Raw genomic sequence first — 14,824 nt, 5'->3', positions numbered from 1 at the left:
GTGGTAGCGGCACGAGGTAGCGGTGGTAGCGGCGCGGACCCCACACGAACCGGCAAGTTTTCATCTGCCTCTAGAACTGCTCTATAGCTCCTGCCTTCCCAGTAGGGGCTGTCGCCATCCCGTCTCTGTTCCTGGGGCCATGCGGTCGCCTGGAGAGCGCCATTTTAGAAGGGAACGGTGTGACGTCATATCTCCTGTGTCCTTCAGCCACACGGCCGCCTCTGGCGGGTGCCATTTTGGGAGTGGCGTTTCGGGCCGCTCTTAGTTTCTGTGGGGTTGTGAGGTCTAGCAGTTTGGTATCTAGCAGTTGTTTACTTTTTTTTCTCCTGCCTGTTGGCATTCTGTTTGTTAATAAATTTTTGTGGGTTTTTTTCACTTTCATCTACTTGTATTCATTCCTTATTAGTGGAAAGGGATTGTTTGAACCCTTTAAAGGAAGACAACTTGGTTCCAGAATGTTCTCCTTTAAATTGTCTCAAACCAAGACACAGGGAAAGAAAATTTATTTTCAGCAGGCATCTAAGAGTAAGCAAGAATCTAGCAGCCCACTGAAATCCTGAACTGATGCAGCCCATGGAATAATGAAGGATGGAGAGGGGAATCTCAGGGCAACTCACAGTAGTTAACTTGAAAGCCTGAAAGGACAAACTGGAAGTGGGACTGTTAACAATGTCCCATAAATTATGGCATCCAGCACAGCAGTGGTTTTTCTTTGATACACAGTCTGCTGAAGAGGTAGTAGAGATTGTTCCATAGTTTCAATGATAAAGAAAATTGCACATAATACCTGACCTCAGGACCTGAGATATGTACAAAGACACATATGGAAAGCAGTGTCAGGGAAACCGAGAATTTTATAGGAATGGGATAGCAACAAAGAAAGATCCGCTTGCAAGTGAAGTGAATGGAAAGATCTCATTAAGGCTGAGACATTGAAGAACAAGTACTTGTTTAGTGTAAAAGTCCCAGTTTGAGGGTGAGCATTTCCGCAGTCATTCTACATATCACTAAAGATACTTAGAAGCCATGAAGTAACATCTTGCCTTCTGCAAAAGAAATAATCAAGTGAGGAAATGGAATTTTTTCCCTTTTCACATTCAAAAATGCAACATCCTCTGTCTATTTGTGCATGGCAAGAGATGAAGTCAATATGCTTGGTATAATGGCATAAACCACTACATGCACAGGAGTTCAGCCATTTATATACCTGAAGCAGCCAGGAATTGGTTTTAGGGGATGAAACCACAGCCAGGTAAATCCTGTATGGCACAGATAGCTGTTGACCTCTGGAGTTAAGGCAAAACCAGTTGTGTTGAACATTTCTACAGAGGGAAGGCATTGGGATTGACTATAGCAGAAATATTGCACTTAATGAAACTGCTTATTTCTGTTTTCAGACAATAGCAGACTCACTGAAATAATTATTCCAAGTATTCCTGCCTAACTAACTGAAATCAAGATTGAAAGATGAAATCATTTTTGTACTGATAAAAATAACACGATGGTTTGGACATTTGAAATTCTTATTCTTGATTAAATTTTTCCTCAAACCTTAAATTTAGTTTCTGATACAATTTTATAGAATTTGGAAATAGCACATGTTTCATGTCTAATTAACACTAGGTTAATCTTGGTTACTGTTTGAAAACAGCATCCTGCATAGGGAAGCACTTAGTGTGCAAGAAATAACACGGATGCAGAAGTAAACACAATTCCTGTTCATAAGAACACAATTCCTGTTCATAAGAACAAGTGAATTTCTGACAAGTGAAGGTGTTTGTGTCTTGGGCAAAGATTAATAATGGCAAGGAAAATTAATTAGACATGGGATTCATGTTCAGAATGGTATTTGTAGGTAAAGGGACTGTGCATTTCCAAGTACTTTGGGTGACATCTGGTGCACCTGATTGATGTCTGACGGCAATTAAGGTGACGCTTGTTTCTTCCCCTCCAGACACAGTCTGGGCCAGCCACAAGGAAGACCTAGTCCTTATCAACTGAAATGTGAGATATTGAGCAGAAATCTAGTTGCTCTTAGCTGCAACACTGACTCATAAGAAATATTTTATGCAACACTCACCAGAAGAGATGATATGGCAAACAGATTAAATACATAAAAAGAAATCAGACAGAGTTTATGAGAGTAAGTGAAAGAGAAAGCATCAACTAGCAAATGGTATCTCTGGATGGAGTTATGGAAAATCATATATACTAAACAAATAATGGGGGTAGGGGGAGACTGTCTTTAAGAAAAAAAGTTCAAAAACATTAGCATGAGGCTGCTAAAATAAATTTATGAGAGATTTCTTAAAAAGAAGAAAAAGACTTTATTCTTACCTTTGAATAAAACGCCAAACAAACAGCTAATTTTCTTAATTGTAATGATTAATCTTTCTATTAGCATTTGAGGCCCTGAAAAGTTTATTTTAAAAAAATCCAAATAGCTAAAGAGACAATTCTCTCTCACTTTCTAATGTCAACTAAGTTTTTACCCCTCAAGAAATACCTCTAAAATCATGTATTAGAGCACTGAGGTACTATTCTGAATAAGTTAGAAGCAGAATTTAATAAAAAATAAAAATAGGACTTCTGTATATAAACTGTGAACAAATTTAAAACAGAAACCCCGCTAAATACAAATAGGAATTAATTTTACGCAAACTATCAAGATTCTCCTAAGTTACATTCCTTTAAGGATATTGAGTCACTCACAGAGTGTATTTATGCGCAGAGTGATCATCTGTTTGGATTTTGCCACTGAATGCAGCGAATCTACGGTTTCCTCATGCAAATGTGCGTGGGTTGCACGTGAACATGCTCATGTTATAGGATTGCAGAAGTACATGAAAATGTTCTTATGAATCCTGAACTGCCATCTGTTTTCTAGCTATTTTATCAAGACTCATTCTGTCTCTTCTAATTTCCTACCTCAAAACAGCCAAAAAAAAGAAAGTACCTCCTGCAACTAAATAAAAAACTGCACATCTTCATCTACAGCATTCTGCTCACTGCCTGCCTCTGGAAGTGATGTGCATGTGGTAAGTGACAGATGTTTTAAGTCCAGCACAGAGTGATTTCGGTTACCACATACATCCAACTGCAGCAATCTATGTGTTTCCCTGTCTGGACTTTTTTTTTTTTTAAACCTTCCAAATTGCTACAAACAGCTGCTTTCAAGTGTATGCAAGATTAATGCAGAAGCTGGAGTTAAAATGCTTAATTGTTTCTTTTGTTGTGTGTCCCCATTCTCTGGGATACCAGTACAGCAAACCCAACAATAACTTCCCTGTCGTTGTGATCTTTGTAATATTTGTCACAAAAGTGACTGTTGCCCATTTTCCCCAAATCACCATCTTTTGCCTCTTGTTGAAATAAGGATGCTGCCAGTCCCTTAGTGGTAAAAATCATGACCCATAAATTTAAAAATGATGTATAAGGTATTTTGATTAATCCAACATTCAAAATTAAGTTTAGTTGAGATACGTATGGTAACATGCTCAAGTTGACCATTAGCATTTCAATTTAACATGTGAAATCCTAAATAAATAAATAAATGGCATGTCTAGAGTCATCACAATTCAATTCAATAACTTAGTATGACCTCTTAAAAAACCTAACCAAACAACAATAAAAAAACCCAATCCCAAACTAAATCAATCAACCAACAAAAAAGTCAAAAAACCCCCACAAGGCCAAAGCTATGAAATACATCAGGATTGCAGTTATAAGGAAAATCACAAGGAGGCAGGCAAACACTACAATCAATTAAAGGCATGAGAAACAGGAATAAAAAAGTATATTCTAGACAAGTGAAGATCTCAGAAATGATAGGTAGGATTTTTTCATTTCCTTGTGCAATGAAAACTAATAAAAATTAAAAATTTCCAGATACTTTAACAAGGAACTGAATGCCTTGCATTTTATGTTTGCAGATATATCTTTAGGAAGAACTAAAAAATATATGACACTGTAGAGGTCTTCAGCACTGGTCAGTGTAACCAATACCTTGACTTTAATGGTTTTCTGCCTTCTATTAATTTATTCAAGATTAGCAGCTGCCTCATTTGGTTTTACGCTTTCAAGTAAGCAAAAGAAAATTCAATAGTTTTAAAGTGAGGGTCCCAACAAAAGAATACCAGAAAGATTTGCATTTTTCTGGACATGCTCAGAATTGTCTTCACACTTTCAGATGCAGATGCAGAAACTGCTTACATATATTTTTGGATGAAAAATTCAGTAATGCCTTTATTACTCAGGCTTTTTACTTCTTCATGGCATTACTTTGAGGAGTGGCAAGTGCTGAGGCATCAGATCCAACCCATAAGAGAAAATAATATGTAATGACTATAATACTATTTCACTTCCCAAATTTATGAGAGATGTAGGTTTAATTATAAACTCTAAAGACATATTTTTCACATCCTTCAGCAAGTAAATATACTGTAATTCTATATTTCAAGTCTCTAGGCTTGGCATAACAAGACTTATTTCTTCCATTTCATCCGTGTACACACTTGATGGCTATTGAGTATATGTGGATAAAACATCAACATTAAAAAGGACAGTTCCCAATAACTGAGCTAAAACCAGTCAGAGGGTGGGTATGGTTGAAATTAAGAGCAGTTTTTAAGATTAACACATACATAACATAACTCCTCACTGAATGCTTGCAGATGAAATTGGTCTGTGCTCGTAATTATTGAGCTGTCTACACGTACCTGAAGATGAATAACCTGTAGTGCACAATTTCAATGTGCACTAGCCCCTACCTTACCGTGACTGCAGCTTATTAAAATAAACATATAAAAATAAAGAAACAAACACAAAAGAACACCACCAACAAAGCAAACGAACAAATTTAATTAAAGTGAGACATGTAAAACTGGGGAAGTTTCAGCCATAGGACTACACTGGCCTGGGAGATCATGTACTAAAATCCAGAAATTACCCAAGAGAAGCTATAATATGCTTACAATCTGTTTATCCCTGTGCCAAAGAACAAATGTTCATTTAAAAAGCTTTTTAAAGCAATACAATATACTAGCCAGATATAAAGCCATTTGTCCTTGGTTGCTTAGTGATCCTAGAATAGAGATGTAAATAAATTAATCCAGCCTTTATTCTGACTAATTCAAAATTATGTGCTATTGTCCAGTCATCGCAAATATATTTAACAATATGGTCCTTTAGAAGGAAACTACATTTTATACTATCCTCTACAAAAAGGCTCATTAAAATGTGGCTATATTGAGGATACTGCTTCCAAGAATCTCTTCTAATAGCATCAGCAATTAATAGATAAAATTCAGATACATTTATTGTTTTTAAGGATGGTTTATACTTCAGTAATTTAATCCACCTACTTTTCCTCCATCTTTCCTCTACAGGATGTTTATTTCCTGTACTTTCCACAACCCACAAGCTTCATGGAAGTCTGCTCCTTGCATTACAGGTGAGAGAAAATTAAAACCTGCTAAAGAAAAGAAGCACAAAGGAATAAGCGGTGAAACAGAGCGGACCGCAAACCTTTTTTCAAGTGCCCCATGGCAATCCGGTACCCCAAAATGGCAAGGAGAAAACAGGGAACTGTTCTTGTTCAAATCTCCTAGCTGTCTGGTATTCTAAGGCCAGAATATTCCTCAAAGAGATGCAGTATGATTTTAGTGTTGTCCATTAGGAACTATTGCTTAACATTTACATTAAAGTGAAAGACTGCATGTGAACATTTGTTGTGGAGCAGTAGTAGCTGTTAACTCACATCCTGAAAGTAATTTGGTTGATTTGCCCAAATACCTAAGTTGCACAAGTCTAGTTCTACAGAAATGTAAATTAATTCCCAATATACTCAAAGAGATTTTCTAGTCTGACTCTCTTCCAAAAAGTTTTGGACCATGGTGTGAAGGCTTGGCCTTCAATTGCTTCTCCTCATGGTGTAGTGCAGCAGTAGGTGTAATCCCATCTCCTCCCATTAAGGCTCTGTTCTGAGTTCCTAGGTTTCCACTACTCCAGACTCCACCTCCTTCCCTTGATAAGTTGCACCTACACCCTCACTAATTATCACAGGCAGTAAGGAACTCTGGACTCCAGACCAATGCTGCTCCTGCATTATCCTGGGCTATAGAATGTATATAAAGAAGGAAAGGTACATGGACAGAAGAACAAATCATGGGCAGAAGAGTTAAGAAAAGAAAAAGACTTTTTTTCCCCCACTCATATTTATGCAATTCCACTTCTACAGCTTCATTCAACTAGATGCCCTTTTCTTCTTTTGAAAAATGCCCTCCTGGATTCATAACTGTGTATGTTCATAAGCCTGCAGGTGGAGCATGGTGAGGTAAAAAACATGAGCTGACCAACATTTAAGATTAAAGGTAATAATATGCATACATCTGTATCTGCTCTTTGTTGTGTATCTGGTGAACAGACACTAACAGTTGATACTTAACATTACAGTAATTATACTGAATATTAGTACATTATACACTCATTCTAACAGCTATTTTTTTATTAATTCCAGGTTTTCCTTGCCCATGGTGGGGGAGTTGGAACTAGATTATCTTTAAGGTCCCTTCCAACCAAAGCCAATATATGATACTATATGGCTTTTTTTACTTGTACAGCAGTAATTTGAAAAATGCATCACTTGTCTACTTTATTTCACTCTTTTTCACATTATCTCCTCATCATAGTCCTGAGTGCTAGCAAGTCTCTGCTATCGTTGTCCTTTGGCCTCACTCTAATGTCAATTCACAAGAAAAAATTTCACCCTTACATCTTTTAACAACACAGTGTTCTCCCTGTTGCCAAATTCCAGCTAGATTTGCCTTTACATATAGGGTACATTAAAAATGCAAGCAGTCTTTAGTTTCATGTAAATTGACGTTAAAGAACACAATAAGGAAATAAACATTTTCCAAAAAACCCAAGGTCCCAAGAAGTGAATACACTGCCAGTTCTACCCTGCAGTATCACTGCTTCCATTGACCTATTACTGGGAGAGGAGCAGCTATACCCTTCATGGGGAAATTATTTCGGAGAAGAATATTTTGGTTACTAGCATCTCTAACAGAGATAAAGGGCTTTTAATAAAAATATTAGTGAGCTGGCAATATTCAGATAATATTCCTTCAACCAATACCGATTATATTCACAAGGACTGTCAGGACTCTGTAAGGTACTTCAGAAAACCTATGCAAAGCACAGATAATCCACGATTCTGGTTGGCTGCCTACAAAGTGCTTCGGATTCCTTCTGTTTTATGATTCTTAGTTATGCTGGAAACCTTAGTCCCTGTACTTTTTAGATAAAATCTAGTAGACAAAGAACAAAAAAGTCTCAAGATGTTTTCCAGGCTTATATATGAACAGTTAAGGGCAACACCAAAATGATGAAAACAGTCACACAGTACGAGACAGAAATCTGGAAACTGTCTCCTACCTCCATCCCCTGGTTTTTAAATCAACAAAGCTACATGCATAACCAAGAAAATTACATTTAGAAAGTATCTGGAGACAGATTGTTTTATTAGATCTTGCTTGAATTAAGACTGGAGGTTATTCTTTTAAATGTACAGGCCTGAAATAAATTTATTTAACTCCATGGGTTTCATTAAAATGCCTTCTAATTTACACTGGGGTAATGAGAGGAGAACAAGGATGGCATAATTTCAATAATGTTTACACTTAGGCTTAATTTCCTTTAAATACTACAAAGCATTCTCTCAAAGTTTTCAAAATGATGTCAGTGTGAGTCTATGGGGCATGATGTTACTAAATTGGAATGAAATTATGTCACTGCAAATATATGAAACCAGCATTGTCAGTAATGAACCAAAGCTATACTAATGTGTTAAAAATTGTGAAAATCATCTGAATGGAAAGAAAAACTTTAAATAAAATTAAGATATTACAGATCACAAACTATTTATCCAAGACCGCAGTCATCAGTTTTGATTATAGATCCAAATACACATATATATTTGGCTAGAGAGTCAAATCTAGTCAAGTGCCATCTGTAGTATTTTACATATTTCAAATCCACCATATCTCAAATGACTTGACTTGCATGGAAGTCTTTGGGCCAAATTTGACCAGAGTATAAATAATACTGGGAATTACATACCAAGTACATCAACTGGAGAAGAGTGCAAATGGCTGGAAATTTAAACTAGCTTGTTAAGTGGACAAAATTTACTCTTGATGCAATGTGAAAGCAGTTAATCCACAACTGGTCATGCTCCCAGCTTCAAAAAATAGCCATCCAAATGCAAGTCCAAGGTGAATTAGTTGCATTGATGAGGACAGCATGAGCAGAAGTTAACATATGACAACATGGCTGCATGATATTTCACTGATACCAGCTTTTCTTGCTACTACTTTTTTCTTTCTTTCTTAGATCAGATTAGCACTTGCCATCATCTTGAAGCAAATTTCTAATATATTTGAACTTAAAATGGGTTTTCTCTGTAATTATACTGCCATAGAGAAATTAAGGATCTGCATTTCAGCTTAGAAAATGTATGAGTTTTATGTATTGAAGTTAACTATTTCATTTCACACACATCACTATTTTGCCACAGTCATTACAAGCATTTTTTGAATCTCCTTACCAGCACTATATATATATCCTTACCCTACTACTCCATTAATACTGAACATAACTAAACATACAAATTAGGAGTATTTAATTTCTCAGCCACATTAATAAATCTTTCTAATGTCCTAAACTGTACATATCACTTCAGAACTTTTTTTATTCAGGCTTTTCTTCTAAACAGTTTAGCACAAAATAAATTTCAGCTAAAACCAGTCTCATCTAGTTTGATATGTTAATGTTGAATTTTTATCTGCTTTAACCCAAGACAATATATTTTACATGGACACGAAACTGCCAGAATTTACGTTTGGTAAATTTGGGCAATAAAAGACAAAATACTGATGTTCTTGTTCTCCACAGCCCTACTTTGACAGCACATCTGATACTAACTTTGTTCGTAATCGTCACTTTTTCATGAGACAGATCCAGGAAAAATCATGGTAATACTATCACTTTTGTTCTACAGAATTCCAAGTTTATCTTTGGAATGCTTTCCAGGAGTTTCCTGTACTTTCATGACACTTGTGAGTGGCTGACCAGCTGCCAAGCCCCAAAATCCATTTAAAGTGCAGTGAATGCTACCAAAAAAACCCCCACTTCTTTGGCGTGAAATTTTAAAGATAAAAAATGTATGGGGTTAAATGGAGAAGCAATCAAACTTAGAGTACACAGATTTTTCATATTGTGCTATTTTTATGTAATATAATAATATAATAATTTCAGGACTCTGGTAACTCTCTTGACACAGGAATGAATTATTTAAAGTTAATATTAGTAATTCAGTTTAGTTTTGATAGCTGCTAGCTGTAACCTGACAGCACTTCAGTTCAATCACATGGAAATTCCCTGTTGTATATATTCTAGTATGCTGGATCTCTTTGCACTCATCAGTTTTATATCTTTCTGCAAATACCAGAAGAAAGATCTTTCTAGGTTCTGGCAAAGGTCTTGGAAAGGGAAAACGTGCTAGTTGCCAAAAAGACACTGATGACTCTAACAGAGTAGCCCAGAGTTTCTATCCTTTCCCTTTTAATATGTAAACTTGTTTTTGATTTAGAACTGACTCCTGGCAAAGGTGTTTTCCTCAGTGCTTATTTGTGTATAGCTAGCCTCGATGTTGACTCTCTTGTCTTAGAGAACACAAACCACTTTTCACTTACTCAGAAGCATGAATAAACTTTATAACATTCAGTCCTGTATTTCAGGACAGGAAGGCAGAGCGAACACAGCTAAGAGAACAGAAGCAGTACTTCTATTGCATGTATGCTTTTAAATAATGATTACAATAGCAAGAACTATGTAAAACTCATTAAAAAAAATTGTAGCAAAAGGAAGAGCTATGTTTAGATAAATCCAGTATGTAAGCACCAAGTATGCAAGTATCCTTGCATACTTCAATACTTCATCCTTAGATTTCACTTCCTTCAGAGAAATACTTTTTACTTATTGTCAGAATCATAGATTTTCCTTTGATAATGTTCCAATAGAGTGATAGAGAATTTAATGAATAGTTACAAGATGACTTCACACTACGATGACATTGTTTTGAGGTGGTTTGGGGGCTTTAGGGTTTGGAGGTTTTTTTGGGTTTGTGTTTGTTGGACTTGGGTTTTTGTTTGTTTGTTTTGTTGGGTTTGGTTTTGAGGGGGTTTTGGGGTTTCTTTTTCTGTTAAGGTGATTAGGTGATGCTTCAGTAAAGCCTGAAAAAGCAATGGAAACATTCTTGACTGAAATGCCTTCTCAAATATTGTCTCTCATTCATTGCTGCTACATCTGAACTGTGGGGTAGACAGTATTTCCTATGTTCCACATCTGTATGGTGTGCCCTGGCCATATCTTAATCCATGAGAAGGTAAGATGTTTTTTTTAACCTTACCTCTCCTCCTGTTTTCAGGTTATCACAGAAGAGGCACCACAACAACTCTAGCTGTATATTCCATCTGAACATTCAAGAAACCCTGTGTGTCCAAACTTATATCTATTTCATATTCTAAACACAGACCTGACTAGGAACCACTGTTGCAGTTTCTAAAATTTTCAGTTGATTTAACAGATCTGTTAAATCTTTAAAGCTTTATCCAATTTTTAATGAGGAATCAGTTTCCCAACTGGCACTGAGGAAAGTAATTTCTACAGAATCTCTGTGCGCTGATCTCTGTGTCTCTCTCTATGTGCAGTTTCTATTAAATATATGCAGCATTTATTAAAGTTACTTTTCATTATAGTGCATATGTTCTGCAAAACAGTTCTTGATTAAAAATTAGCATACAGACATAAATATTTCAAACTCATGGCCAAAACAGAGAAGGTTAAATCAACATTTCCTTCTTGCATTTGCCATACTTAAAGTTCTCTCTTTTAATTCACCTGGACATCTAAAAATTACCAAGGTAACATATTAACCCTCCTTGATGTATTTTGAGTTGACATCACCAAAATTTTTAGTCAGAGGACTATGGTTTCACAGATAGTAGTGTGGCACATGTGCATTTGTACACACCCATGTATAGCTGTGTACACACACACACTCTCACATAAAATACATGAAGTACACTGCCCAGGTAAGATGGGGTATAGAGCAGACCAGAGTTCCTAAATGCAAGCATATGTGTTAAGTTGGTAGATTATAACACATCTTCATAACGTTTATTCCACTTCTGTATTATGAATAAAGCCAAATGAATGTGTGTTGTAAAACAAAGCTTCTTCAGATTGGAGAATCCATTAAATTAGTCTTAGCTTTTGTTCTAAAAAGACTTTGCGTTTTAAACAGTTTTTGTTATTATGTTAATCTTGAAAGTGAAAACTAATTGTTAGGACAAGACTATTAGTTTTAATTGCATAATGGATAGCCCCAAGCAGTACCTCTAGACAGAGACAAAGTTACAGAGATCTTTCCCTTAGACAAGCCTTGCTAATGCTAAGCACCAGTGCTGAGAAATTCTTTCCATGTAACTTTCTTCTCAAAGTATCTCCTAAGTAGTTATTATGAATTTTGAACAGTTAAGAAACACGAATGTGAAGATCATAGTGTAAAATGTAATTATATCTATTTTCACATCAACATAATCTTTCATCATCATGATGCTCTTATTTTTGAATTGGACTCTTTAGTATTAGCAAAAAGGGGATATTACATAACAATTCCTGAAGTATTAAATGTCAATACATTCATATTCACTAGCATCTGCAAAAAATTGCTTGATGGCTTGAAGCCAAACACAGCCAGAGTCTTGGCTTCACCAAATACTCATTCACCAGCCTTTTAGATACACATATATGCACATTGCCAGCCGTGAATCAAACACTTGATCTCCATATTTCCTACAACAAAGATTTCATGCTACAAACACCATGGTATATTGCATAAAGCTTTGAGCTTTAAGACATCTCCTCTGGCTCAAACCTCAGGCCAGTTTTTGAACTAAATGGAAACAGTAGAGAACAGAGTTAGAGAAGCACCATTGTAAGCCTAATCAGTATGTCACGTTTTGCTTTTCGCCAGTCTGAAAGAAAGGATGTGGATGCTTTGCACATTTAACAAAAAGCCTTTCCCCTACTATTCCATATATACTTAGATACTCCAAAAGCACTGGTTGCTTACTTGTCCTCAACAGCTTTTTTGTATTGATGGGATTTCCTGAAGCACTGAGAACCAGCTTTACTTCTCAGAGATTTAATTTTTTTGGAGCTATTTGCAAGGGACTCAGGGTTAGGTCTGAATACTAAAATGATAATAGTGAATTTAAAAAAAATCCTAAACAAAACCACATCCCCTTTGCTATTACTTTTCCTCAGTTGGAAATGTGTTCTAAAATTAGGCCAGTAAGACTGTAACCCTGAGTAAATCAGCTACGTTACAGCTGAATCTGTAACAAAATTATACACAATTATCAGTACATGCAGACCAGGTTTTCATGGGCTCCTTGAAAATCTAGATTTATGTCCAGAGTTGTCTTAATGCAGGACTTTCTATAGCATCTTTTGCAAGCACTGTATTAAATTTAAACAAAAACAAAACAGGACAAAAAAATTCCACCACTCTAGCAAAGACTAAAGAGAAGGAGGGAGACTTGAGAACAAAATACACTTTCAGCATTAAATTGCCATGATATCATTCTTTGGCTTGCCAATACTTTGAGAAACTGGGGTGGGGAGGAGAAAAGGAAACAGAAACAGGGTTCTTTGTACCCTTATGAAATGTTAAATTTTCCTTCTCCCTCTTGCCTCTCAGTAAATCATGAGGAAGTTGTTAAGTAAAATGAACCAAGAAATTTGCATGTGCACCACTGAGATTTCTGAAAACCTGAGTTTTTTGTAGCCTACCATTTTACTTGATTTATGTGAGTCGGGTTTGAAGGTTCTTCACAGAATTCTGAATACTACTACGGTTCTACACCTTAGACACAACAGAAATACCTTTAAAAGAAAATTTAAAATAAAAATAAAAATTATTTAAAATACATTTAAAATGCATACATTTTGACTGGGAAACTTTTTAGGTTAGGAATTTTTAAACCCTATCATGTAGTTTAAAGAATTCAATTTATTGTCCAAAAACATATTCAAGTATTATCTTCAACTACAGTGTCTGAAACTAAGTGAGCTATATTAGTTTAACTGTGTGTATAATAGGCTAGCTAATGGCAACATGTTTCTCAGGTCTGATATGGAGAATGAAACCTGAGTAAAAAGAATAACTACTTCAAAAAATTTCTATATGTTCCCTTGATGGAAACCAGGAGGTATTTTGGAACCTGGAGCAAAACCAGTTTAAGTGAGCTCAAATATTTTCTAGGGAAAGCAACATGCTAGAGCAAAATGGTATTGAAATGTTAAATATCTGTGTCAGTTAAAAAAAAAAAAAAATTATTCTCATAGAAACTCATTTTGTGACTTAGCTGGGTCATCTTTAAGTGATCTATTGATATGCTCCATATAAAACCACACTAGTAGAACAGGACCAGGAAGCCATCAGTTGGTTGCCAAGCCAAAAGCTCTGGGTGCACCTGTCTTTGAATCTCCCTGCCACACCAGAACCACTTGCACCAGCATATATCCATCGTTATTCTAGTGGAAAGAGTCAAAATTGTGTCTGGGTTCTAGATTGAAATTCAGAGTGTAAAGATCAAGTATTCGTTGAGATCTTCATTCATAAGGAAAAATAATAATTCAGGAAAAGGAAGGGTTTCAGATGAGGGGTTGCTGGGGCAAAACATAGATGAGGTAGAAACCAGTTTGTTTACAGGTAGTCTAACACATGAAAAACTTTGACAGAGACACAAACCCATTTCCTTCATATTTACAAAATCTTTGGGATTATTAAATCTTCCTTCAAATGAGACAGGAAATTTTCATGGCTATGCATCTGCCAAATTGTTATAAACATGTCTCCTTATGAATAAATAATTACTCTTAAATACAATAAAGTTCATGTTAAGTTAACATGGTAATATGTTAAAGATGAGAAAAGCAAGACTGTCAAAGGCAGTAAACACAGCAGAGGAAGCAGCAATTTTCCTTATGCTATGACGAGACAGGTCAAGAGGCTTTAAACTGAGGGAGAGTTGATTTAGATTAGATATAAGGAAGAAGTGTTTTACAATGAGGGTGGTGAGGCCATGGCACAGGTTTCCCAGAGAAGCTGTGGATGCCCCATCCCTGGAAACATTCAAGGCTAGGTTGGATGGGTGAGCAACCTGGTCTAGTTGAAGATAACCCTGCTTAAAGGAGGGGATTGGACTTGATGACCTCTGAGGGTCCCTTCCAAACCAAACTATTCTATGATTCTATGTATGATAAGACCTTAATGCAAATTTTAAAATTACTTAATGTCATTTCAGTATTATTTACAAAAGCAATCACAACTTAATAAGTAACGTAAATGGCATGTTTTGAGCAAAGTTCTGTCTCCCTTCTGAATTTTAAAAGCTTCAGACAGAGTTGCATCTACTTGGTTAGACAAGAGGTGTATTCTTAGGACTGAAAAACCTAAAATACCTAGTAAAATATCTAATAAATTCCATAGTATATATTTATCTAAATAGAGTGTTTGTAACAACTAAAGCACTTCAGCATCTGTTGTCATGATTGAAATATTATCTTGATAAAGTAAGACAATTTTAGTGTCCTGGTATGTGGAATTTGGTGGGAGAGGCTTGAGCTGTTTTTCAAACCTTAAGGTAAATCCATTTCTGATGAGTTGAAAGAAAGGCATGACAGTACACCA

General features: G+C 35.9%; 1 protein-coding gene and 1 long non-coding RNA gene across 4 annotated transcripts in view; one reads left to right on the top strand and one right to left on the bottom strand.

The window, feature by feature from the left end:
- Nucleotides 1-14,238, top strand: part of LOC108449002 — a 17,841-nt gene extending 3,603 nt beyond the window's left edge. Inside the window, exons 2-3 of the long non-coding RNA XR_001865096.1 lie at nt 2,939-3,038; nt 5,388-14,238. This is a non-coding gene — a long non-coding RNA (uncharacterized LOC108449002). The remainder of the gene's footprint in view (nt 1-2,938; nt 3,039-5,387) is intronic.
- GAS2 (growth arrest specific 2) overlaps nt 1-14,824 on the bottom strand; it is a 79,830-nt gene that overhangs the window by 5,030 nt on the left and 59,976 nt on the right. The gene's annotated exons all lie outside the window — the stretch shown is intronic.

The sequence above is a fragment of the Corvus brachyrhynchos genome, unplaced genomic scaffold (assembly GCF_000691975.1).
Source record: "Corvus brachyrhynchos isolate BGI_N302 unplaced genomic scaffold, ASM69197v1 scaffold169, whole genome shotgun sequence".
NCBI classification, from domain to species: domain Eukaryota; kingdom Metazoa; phylum Chordata; class Aves; order Passeriformes; family Corvidae; genus Corvus; species Corvus brachyrhynchos.
Note: the sequence above shows the minus strand (reverse complement) of the source record. Positions and strands in the feature narration are given on the sequence as shown.